A 10,295-nucleotide genomic window follows, 5' to 3' on the forward strand; every position below is an offset into this window, starting at 1 on the left:
AAAAGTGGGGGGCAGGGAAGTGCGGGATTATGGTGATGGCACACGGGTGACTTGGTGATGGGAAACCCGTGGGGATTACAATTGAGATGGGAAAAAAAAATGTACAAAATGATGTAAAAATAAACTGTTATAAAATAAAAAAAATAAAAAGTAGTTTTTCTCTTCTCATTTTACTACAAGCCTCTGAAGAGATTGTAGTGAGTGTCCTCACTTAATTATTATGAAAAATCAGGTTAGAAATAAGCCAGTAAGAAGGGAGTCAGGCTTGGCTCTGACCTTCTCACTCGAGGGTTATGAGCCCCTGATAAAATTTAGAGTTTATTCTAATAGCAGTTGGATTCAGCAAAGGAATTTAACATGGAAAGACATATAAGCATTATATTTTTAAAGATTAAAATTATTTAAAAATTTTAAAACAGCCAAAAAAAAAAAAAACCCACAAAAACAGGAAACAGGAATTCTCAACAAATCCACTCTAGCAGCTCGGAACTTTACAACCTAAGCCAGTGCATGCTGGAATCTCAGCATCTCATGCCATAGTTCCAGCTCAACCACTGCCTGATAAGCCACAATTAAATTGCAAACAAATTTCAACTATCACAAGCAATCCTTCTAGAATATTCTAGCAGCATCTCAGCTCTTTCAGGAATGCAGATAACTACCCCAAAGCTGGGGAAAGTAAACCTTAAACTTGCATCAATCTTCTGAGACAGAAGTCTGCCTGTCACTTAAAGCTCAAGATTAGGGAGCCTCTCTTGTAGCAAGGGGCAAAAACACAGCACTCTCAAGCTTTCAGCAGCCACTGCAGCACGAGTTCAATCCCCGGCCAGGGAGCTGACCCACATGGCACAGTAGACCTCTCCTGTCTCACTGGCAGTGTATTTCAGTGGCTCTGCCTGTTTTGCTCCCCACTCTGCCTCTGGTGAATCCTCATTCCCCACCCCCCACCTCAGCCTTCAGCCTCTATCCCAGCTCTTACATGTATAAATAAATAAAATAAATCTTGAAAAAATAATAATGAAAAGTAAAGCTCAATACAACATGAAAGTTGCTCTCAGGCCCAAACCCCTAAGTGACAGAGTGACCACTGCCCTGTCCAGGAAGGCTGCCCTAGGCTGAGGGGGGGGGCCCTCACCCAAACCTGACCGATGTCCACCCTGCATGCAAACAGGTCACCACGGGGCTCTGTGGCCAGGACTTCCCACAGCCCAGTAAAGATTCAACGTCAATGAAACGTAAAACCAACACTGTCATTTTCAAACTGAATGATACTCATAACTTCAACTCCAAATGGTTAATCACACAAGTAAAGGCCTCTGATCTTTATAGGCCTCTGCTTACCATTATATTATTCACTGTGCTGTTCTGTGCCTTTTTAATTTCTCAAATAATTGATATTAAGCGTGTGTGTGTGTGCACATGCATCTGCATAAGTGAAAGTGGCAGCTGCAGTAGCAAAGTCGGCTGAGATTTAAATTTTGGTTTCTGTACTTTAATAAGTTTGACCAGGAGGAATATAAGGCCTCTGTACAAAGAGTTGCACTAGAAGCACCCAGAAACGCTCCTGGGAAGTCAGCAACCTTAGCTGAAGAGGTCTTGAGATCTGAGCCCTTACCTAATCCAGATCTTGGTCCCTTTCTGTGGTTTTCAGAGAGAATGCAAATTCCACGGTTTCTCCGTGGAATTTAAGGCCACCTGATCATGCCTAGAATACTCTAGAATCAAAGGTTTTCCTCCCCACAGGCCCAACTGACCTTATCAAAGCAAATCCTCGAATCCTCACAGCACCTTCTTCACAGGCCTCTTCCCCGGGGTGTTTCTAGACAAGAATAAAAGTTGAAGAACTGAGAGAGTAGCTGATACTACTTCCTGTTTTCAAAACCAAATAACCTACGTTTGAAGCAGGATCCTTCCGACAAGGACTCTTCCCAGAACTACAGGAGAAATCTTGGGTGGGCAACCTTGCCAACTTCAACTTTGGCTCTAGTTGTGTGACTTTATTACTTTAAGGGCTTCACTTCCACATTAAAAATCTGAGTGACATAACAGGAGTATAACGGACCGGGCGAGAAAATAATAATGAACAGCTACATACTAGAGGCATTTTATGGGGGTGGAGTGGGGAATGGGATCAGAAATAGTGGGGGGAGGGAAATGCACTCGACTATGGTGATGGCACATTGGCGATTTGGTGATGGGAAGCCCAAGGAGGTTACAACTGAGATGGGAAAATGCACACAATGATGTAAATAGAAACTATTATATTATTTATTTTTTTATAAAATCTGAGTGAGTTGAACCAGATGATAAATAAGAACCCTTTGCTTTCATATTTCTAGTTTTTACTGATTTTTCTGGATGCATTGTGAAGATGTTAATGTTTTTATTCAGTAAATAGTTGTGACCAATTATGAGAGATCTTGAGTTCTAGAAACTGCAGGACCTTCACCACTGCCCTCAGAGAGTTTCTTTATTTATACTCAAATACAAGAATCATCTCCAAAATCACTAGATTCTGACCTCAGCAGCTTAGAAAACTCTAGAAACAATGTTACCAGAGACCAATCTTGGGGCCCTTAGACTGGGCCCTGGAGACTATCAGTGAACAAAATGCACATGGGCTGTGACCTTTTTGTTTATGTTGAAATGTTTTCTGATGTTAAAAGCCTCTCTTTGAAATTGTCTTTTTTTTTTCCCCTTCGAGTCAGGATATAAACAATCAGAAGCAGAGACCCATCTTATAGCTAAAGGATTAAATGAGGCATCTACAAGTGCCTGTCAAAGGGCAAGTAAAGGTAATTGCCCTTTGCTACATCTTGATTCTGAACCAATGATAAGATGAATTTCTGCTAGTGGCTAAATACCAACCCAGTGCCCCCTGACACTTCCTTGATGCCTCCCCAAATCCTGAGTACCTCCTCTCCAGAATCTACCCCATATTTGAAAACCAAGAATGTGCCGTTTTCCTGCACATCAACAAGGAAAAGAAACCCTATAGAGATGAATATGAACACCAGTTCCCTAACAGGAATGTTCAGATAGCCAGTGTATATGGAGTGATGCCCAACTCATTGGTAACCTGAGAGGTGCCAAATACAGTTTAAGCTGGATCAGGGTCAAGCATTCGTGGGCAGATAGGGAAATGGAGTCTCATGAGATTGAGCTCTGGCATGCTTTGGCCTACACGCAAGGAGCAGCAACCCTCCTGGCCTACACGCAAGGAGCAGCAACCCTCCTGGTTCTACATCCCAGACAGTTCCTTTTCTAGTCTTTATGTAGGGCTGTGGAGACAGTCCACAGTGTGACATCATGGAGGGGTTGAAACTGAGACTTGGCAATATAGAGAGAGCAATTGAAGTGCATGGAGCTTATTTTTTAAAAGCAAGAAAACAGAATGAGCAATTATATAATAATTACTATTTAATGGCTGCGGACACTGGATAGTCAGGAGTGTTAGTCTATTTCCTTGATCCTCACAATCATCTCTTGACGTGGTATTAATCCTATTTAATAAACGGTAAGGAAACAGAGGCACAGGAAAATTACTTACTTGCTCCAGATCACATCGTTTTAAAAAGTAGTGTACACGATCATACATTTTCCAAAGACAGATCAGGGCAGGAACTCCTCGTATGAAAAGATCTAGAGTTGTCTTAGCGCCTGAGATGGGGTAGGAAGTGGAATGGGGGAAAGAGATGAAGGTCCCCAGAACGAGTCAGGAGGAAAAGCGGCTGTAAGTTTAGAGACCAGAGACCTGAGAATCGACAGAATGATTCAGTCAATCCTCTGCCCCCGAGTCACATAGAAAAGAAAACAGAGAAGGTTAAAAAAAAAAAAAAACTGCTGAATCTCCAAACCCGTCCAGCAGCAGAGCTTGGGCTTAAAGCAGCTGCGGAGACTCAAGACAGAGAGAGCAGAGTTGCTGGAAGTCTCAAGGTAAAAAGTAGCAAGGCCGGTGGCTGTGACTCAGGCGCAAGACCGAGAGGTGTCCCCACTTTGGCGGGTCCGCGCTGTCCCCCGACGGTCCCCGGAACGTGGCCTCCGAAGCGAGCTCACGCGGGGCACTCACCTGCCGCGCCCGGTCCCGGCAACATCACAGCCCCATGTCCCAGTCGCCGAGCACCGGCCGCCGAATTCCAAGCGCTCAAGTCCCTAAGGATTCTCCTCACAGCCAGAAAAAAGTCTCTTGAAGCCAGGTAGGGAGGTGGGGGTGGGTGACGTTAGCACCGCCTCCAGGAAGAAGTTTTCTTTACTTTCGATCCCTCGAGTTGCCGCCTCTGCGGAATCACTTCCTGTTTCTCTCTAGTTCACGTTCAAAACTCAGCGGCGAATTCTGCAGGGCTTCAACAAAAAATCACCCGAGGTAGAAGAGGGCGACGGTGTGGAAACATTGCTTGCCCGGCGGGGAACGGCCTTTCCTCAACAGACAGAACGAGATCCTAGCTCAGGAATGGAGAAGACTCCAAGAAACTTAACTTAAAAGGAACCTATGTCCAGTTTCCAGACATCCAAAAGAGGGAGATGTCAGACCATTGGTTAACATGCAAACTAATACTTCATTGGAAGCATTTATACGGACTCCATTTAGCATGACTAAGCTTGAGATAACTAGCTTGAGACACTGCTCCCCTCAGCAGTGTCTTTCAATTGATCTGCCTTTTCTGCTGCCCACTCTGTCTCTGGTGAATCCTCTCACTCCTGGCAGCTCTAGTCTGTACCCCAGTTCTTGTATGCATAAATAAATAAATATTTTTTAAATAAAATGAAAAACATTTTTAAAAAGGAGAGGAGAGGAATGTTCCCTCTATGCTGGGGCACCCAAGTCATGAACCAGTGGCCCCCGATCTTATTACAGGGGCTCTCTTGGGTCAAAGCAGAATTTTGGGGGCTCTCTTGGGTCTGACAGAATTTTGGAGAACTCCTATCCAAAAAAGCCCTGGCTAGGGGTAACAAACTCTTGAGTGCACAACCCTGGCCACACCGAAGGGGTTAGTAGCCAGTGTCTCACCGTGAGTCTGGACTGGAGGTAACACAGAACTTTGTAGGCAGAGTCCCACTGTCTCGCCTTAACCTCTATCCTCCTCCCCTCTCTCTTCCTCTTTACATTTTTTTTTAAAGATTTATTTATTTATTTGTACAGAACTGGGATACAGGCCAGAGATGTGGAGGGTGAGAGAATTCACCAGAGTCAGAGTGGAGTGCAGAACAGGCAGATCAACGAAATACACTGCTGAGGGGAGCAGCGGGCGGGTCAGGAGAGGTCTGCCACGCCATGTGGTCACCTCCGGGGCAGGCGGGAATCGAACTCATGCGGAAGTGGCTTTAGATTCTCAGTGCTGTGCTTTAACCCGCTGCGCCACCAGGGAGGGCCCCCTCTTTACATTTTTTAAGGATTCATTTTCACATCTGCACATTCTATAACACAAACACAAACGGTAATGCAATAACCTTAAACTGTACGCCCAAAGGGCATCGTCTCTAATTCTCACAAGGCAGGGTTATTGCCCCAAGTTATTGGCGTGGAAACTGAAAGATAAATGACTCAGATTCCAACTCAGTCTTGTTGAGCTAAGGGAGATGGTTTATGTTTAAACACACTAGCCCCCACCACTCAGGATGTGAAGTGAACCATAAGTGAAATCAGTGAGCTGGTCATATACCAGGTTTGGGGTTTCCAGTCACCTAAGGAGTTACCCTAACTATGGCATTAAACATTTCTCACACATTCTGTGTGTACCAGACACAACCACTTACATTGGCCCATTTCACCTTCTGAACAATTCTCACACGTGGTGGTGTTTGCTCTCATGGTCTGTGTGAGTAAAGTGAGGCCTGGAGATGGGCACTGAGCTATCAAGTGGCAGATGAGGTTTGTTTGCTGTTAAGCAGCTGTGCAGTTGTTCAATGGCTTTCAATTTGACTCATCTGTGAAGGAATGGAAAGTTGAAAAAACACCAGAGGTTCCCCGCTTGAGAAAATTATAGAAATGAAATGCCTGCTTGAAAAAATTATAGAAGATAAAACAGGTTGAACACTTAGACCCAGGCCTGAGACTTTATCAGGTCTCTATTGATATTCCTTACAATTGTTACTTAAACTCACAACATCTGTAAAATGGCTGTTGCATAAGTTTGGTGTGAATCAGCTGACAGTGGAGTAGTATACACACCATGTGTGACTCTGGAGACATCTTGCTCATGCCTCTGCTCTGGGGCCCAGGCTGACAGAAATGGATGAGCCACTTGGAGACACCCAGGGGCTACACTGATTTGGGGGTGGGTGGTCTTAGTTCTTCAAGTTATGTCATTTAAGTGCTTTGATGCTAGGTTCTCCCAGCCTTAAAGCTGAATCATTAACCTTATCAGCATTAACTGAACTATTCACCTTATCAGTATTAATATTCAGAGTCATATTTACATGCAGTGGGGGAGCAAGCTACAGAACCCTAATATAGCATTTTCTCACAGTTCCCTTCCTCAGAACTGAGGAAGTCGTATGTCTGGATGCTAAAGGTGACAGGTCCAGAGAGACCACCAGTCCATGGAGAGAAGCCAGATGTGCTTATAGTTATTGCCACCTTTGTAGATTTCTCTACCAGTATCTTCTGTTGTTTGTTTCAAATTTAGTCTATCTGTAACTTCACAACTGATGGCCTTTCTGATGTTGACACCATAGTGTCCAATTTGGGGCCCAGAGGAAAAAACTGCCAGGCACCCACAGGGGCAGTTTCTGTTCCCTCCTCTGTCACTCCTGGGGTTCTAAGGTGAGTTTCTCTGCTGGGCGTGGGGTCTCTATAATTTGGTGTTAATTCCTCTGGGATATGTTCAGCAAGTTCTGTTTGTTTAGGATTTGTTTCTTCTACGGTACCAAGATGGTTCATGGACCTTAAGGGGTCAGTGTTTAGAATGTGACTGTGTCAGCTTTGGGCAGATTTCACTATAAGACAAGCTCATACTGGAAGACGATTCAGTCCATGGAGGAGGAATCCTGCACTCAGAACTTACCCTCTAACCTAAATAGTCTGAACTAAACTGTCTAACAAAATAACTAGTCTGAACAAAATAGTCTAACAAAATAACTAAATAGTTTCTGCAAAAGACTATTTAGTCTTTGGAGATGGCAGAGCTGGAAAAGGCAGACCAGATGCAGAATTGGCATATAGTAATTCCAACAGCGTGGTGATTACACCATATTTATAAAAGACTTTAGGTCCTGGCTGACTAAATGCTCCCTGGAGATTCCTCCAACTTCAGCAACCCCAACTGGCTTAATGTATCACAGTCATGGGCTGTCCACCTTCACATCTCTAAGCAGGTGGATAGAACTAACAAAAAAAATTAGAATTATAATGGCCATTGTGGGGAACTTGGACATTCCTAAAGCTTGCTTGTCTTAAAACTAAATTAGATTTCCATAGTGCTATTGTAGATATGAGGTGAGCAAGACACTTACACTTGATATATGGATGCAATCAAAGATAACAGTAAAATTGTCTACTTGATGAATAGAGGCTTTAAATAGACACCTCTTCAATGAGGATGTACAAATAGCTAAAATCAAAATGCTCAACTTCAGGGCCCTCCCTGGTGGCACAGCGGGTTAAAGCACAGCACTAAAAAGCTAAAGCCATTTCAGCACGAATTCGATTCCCAGCCCAGAGGTGACCCATATGGCGCAGCAGACCGCTCCTGACCCACTGGCTGCTCCCCTCAGCAGTATATTTCAGTGGATCTACCTGTTCTGCTCCCCACTCTGTCTCTGGTGAATCCTCTCACCCCCCCACACACACACCTGTGACTTACACCCCAGCTCTATAGGCATAAATAAATAAATCTTTTAAAAATAATGCTTAATAACAAAAAAGCATTGTCTTTTTTAGTATTCAGTGATATCTAATCTGTGTGTGTGTCTGTGTGTGTGTGTGTGTGTGGATAGATGATTGATAGATAGACGGATTTGTATGTCATAAGCCTGATAGCCATTATTGGTGCACTTTTATTTCCCTACCACTACATATTTTATATCCCCTTACATTTTTTTTAAGGATAAGTGCAAGCCCATTTTATTTTTTTTATAATTTTTTAAAGATTTACTTTATGAATTAGGAACTGGGGTATAGGTTTCTTCTGTATTGTTTTTACATTTTTTTAAAGATTTATTTATTTATGCATACAGAACTGGGGCACAGGCCAGAGGTGCAGGGGTGGTGAAAGGATTCACCAGAGACAGAGTGGGGAGCAAAACAGGCAGTTGACGAAGTACACTGCTGAGGGGAACAGCAGACGGGTCAGGAGAGGTCTGCCGTGCCATGTGAATCACCTGGGCGGGGCGGAGCAGGTATGGAACTTAACACTGAGGTAGCTTTGGCTAGCTTGCAGTGCTGTGTCCTAACCCGTTGTGCCACCAGGGAACAATTAATTTCTTAATAAACACTCCTTATGAACAGAATTTTAGCAGTTGATTTTGCAGTTTTACTATGTGAAAAAATCCTTGATGGCTTTTGAAAAATCCAACAGCCAACCATGTCATTTAAGTTAGTTATGAAAAGGCATTTTTTTCCTACTCCAACCTGGGACTCACTAAATTCCTGTATGTTGCCAAGTAATTAAAAGTCAGTATGTCAAAAAAAAAAAAAGTCAGTATGTCACGTTTTATTCTGTTGCAAAATGTTTGCATTCATTAGCTAAATGTGCTAGTTCAATATCTATTTCAAAATGATGTTAGTTACTTCAGAAAAAAAAATCTGCCATTTTGGTCTAAGGACTTTTGGCTACTGTTTACTCTTCTTCTCTGGTTCTGAAGTATCTAAAGGAGGCCTCCCTCATTTCCCCTACACCACCCCTCATCTCTCTCCCTAGCCCACATAAGGGATGTTCCAGTCAAGTCAGACACAGTCACTCTTCCTAACCCTTGCACATTCCTGTATTTCTCCCTTACTCAACAGATAATTAAATCTTAAGAGCCTTGTTCAAATTTTTGATCATTAAATGTTTTTCCAATTATAAAATTATTGCATATTCACAGAAGACAGTTTTGAAAATGTCTAAAGGAAAAATAAAAATTGTAAAATTTGGCCCTCTCTGGTGGAGCAATGGGTTAGGATGAAGCACTGCAAGTTAACCACAGCCACTTCTGTGCGAGTTCCACCCCCAGCCCAGAGGTGACCACATGGCACGGCAGACCTCTCCTGACCCGCCCACTGCTCCCCTCAGCAGTGGACTTTGTTGATCTGCCTGTTCTGCTCCCCACTCTGTCTCTGGTGAGTCCTCTCATCCTCCACCCCACACTTCTCTATATGCATAAATAAATAAACCTTAAAATAAAGAAAGAGGTAGCCACAGAATCAAAGAAACAGCTGCTGGATGCAGGAGAGCAGATGCCAAAGCTCACACCTTTGTGATGGGCTGCGGTGACCAAGGGATTATACATCAGCAAAAACTTTTGAATTTTAGTAAGTGAGTAAGTGATGCTGGTGTAGTCTACACATCATATTTGTTTCCTACATAAGACTCTCAGATTGAATAAAACTTTGAATTTAATTTCTTGCACATTTCTAGACTATAAAACATTTCTTCCAGCGATGATGAATAATAAGTATGGCCACACTGCCTTGGTGGCACAAGGGGTTAGGTCTCAGCACGATGAAGTTATTTCCACTGCAGCACAAGTTGACTCTCCAGCCAGGGAGCTGGCCCACATGGCTCAGCAGACCTTTCCTGTCTTGACTGCTGCTCCCCTCAGCAGTGTCAATCTGCCTGTTCTATTCCTCACTCTGTCTCTGGTGAATCCACTCACTCCCTGTACCTCTCTCTGGCCTACATGCAAGCTCTTGTATGCAGAAATAAGTCTTTTTAAAAAATCATGGCCATGGCCCTCCCTGGTGGTGCAACGGGTTAAAGCGCAGCACTGCAAGCTAACCACAGCCCCTTCAGTGTGAGTTTGATTCCCATCCTGGAGGTGATCCACATGGCCCGGCAGACCTCTCCTGACCCACCCGCTGCTCCCCTAAGCAGTGTACTTTGTCAGTCTGCCTGTTCTGCTCCCCACTCTGTCTCTGGTTTAATCCTTCCACTGTCACTGCAACTATGGCCTATACCCCAGTTCTGTATGCATAAATAAATAAATCTTTTAAAAATAATGCTTAATAACAAAAAAGCATTGTCTTTTTTAGTATTCAGTGATATCTAATCTGTGTGTGTGTGTGTGTGTGTGTGTGTGTGTATAGATGATTGATAGATAGACGGATTTGTATGTCATAAGCCTGATAGCCATTATTGGTGCACTTTTATTTCCCT

At 43.5% G+C, this 10,295-nt stretch overlaps 1 protein-coding gene and 1 pseudogene across 3 annotated transcripts in view; one reads left to right on the plus strand and one right to left on the minus strand.

Moving 5' to 3' along the window:
* The window catches only part of CASP8 (caspase 8, apoptosis-related cysteine peptidase), a 24,397-nt gene extending 20,241 nt beyond the window's left edge, over positions 1–4,156 (minus strand). For 2 of the 3 annotated variants that reach the window (XM_004674392.2, XM_012725779.1), the window contains exons 1-2: positions 4,070–4,156; positions 1,755–1,819 (exon numbers count right to left, since the gene is read on the minus strand). The gene's annotated coding sequence lies outside the window, so the exon portion shown is untranslated. Of the gene's footprint in view, positions 1–1,754; positions 1,820–3,550; positions 3,601–4,069 lie in introns of those variants that run through there. The other variant, XM_012725777.1, reaches the window with a different exon arrangement.
* Positions 3,683–10,295, plus strand: part of LOC101626140 — a 7,220-nt pseudogene continuing 607 nt past the window's right edge.

Source organism: Condylura cristata, unplaced genomic scaffold, assembly GCF_000260355.1.
Source record: "Condylura cristata isolate star-nosed mole 26May11 unplaced genomic scaffold, ConCri1.0 scaffold00002, whole genome shotgun sequence".
NCBI classification, from domain to species: domain Eukaryota; kingdom Metazoa; phylum Chordata; class Mammalia; order Eulipotyphla; family Talpidae; genus Condylura; species Condylura cristata.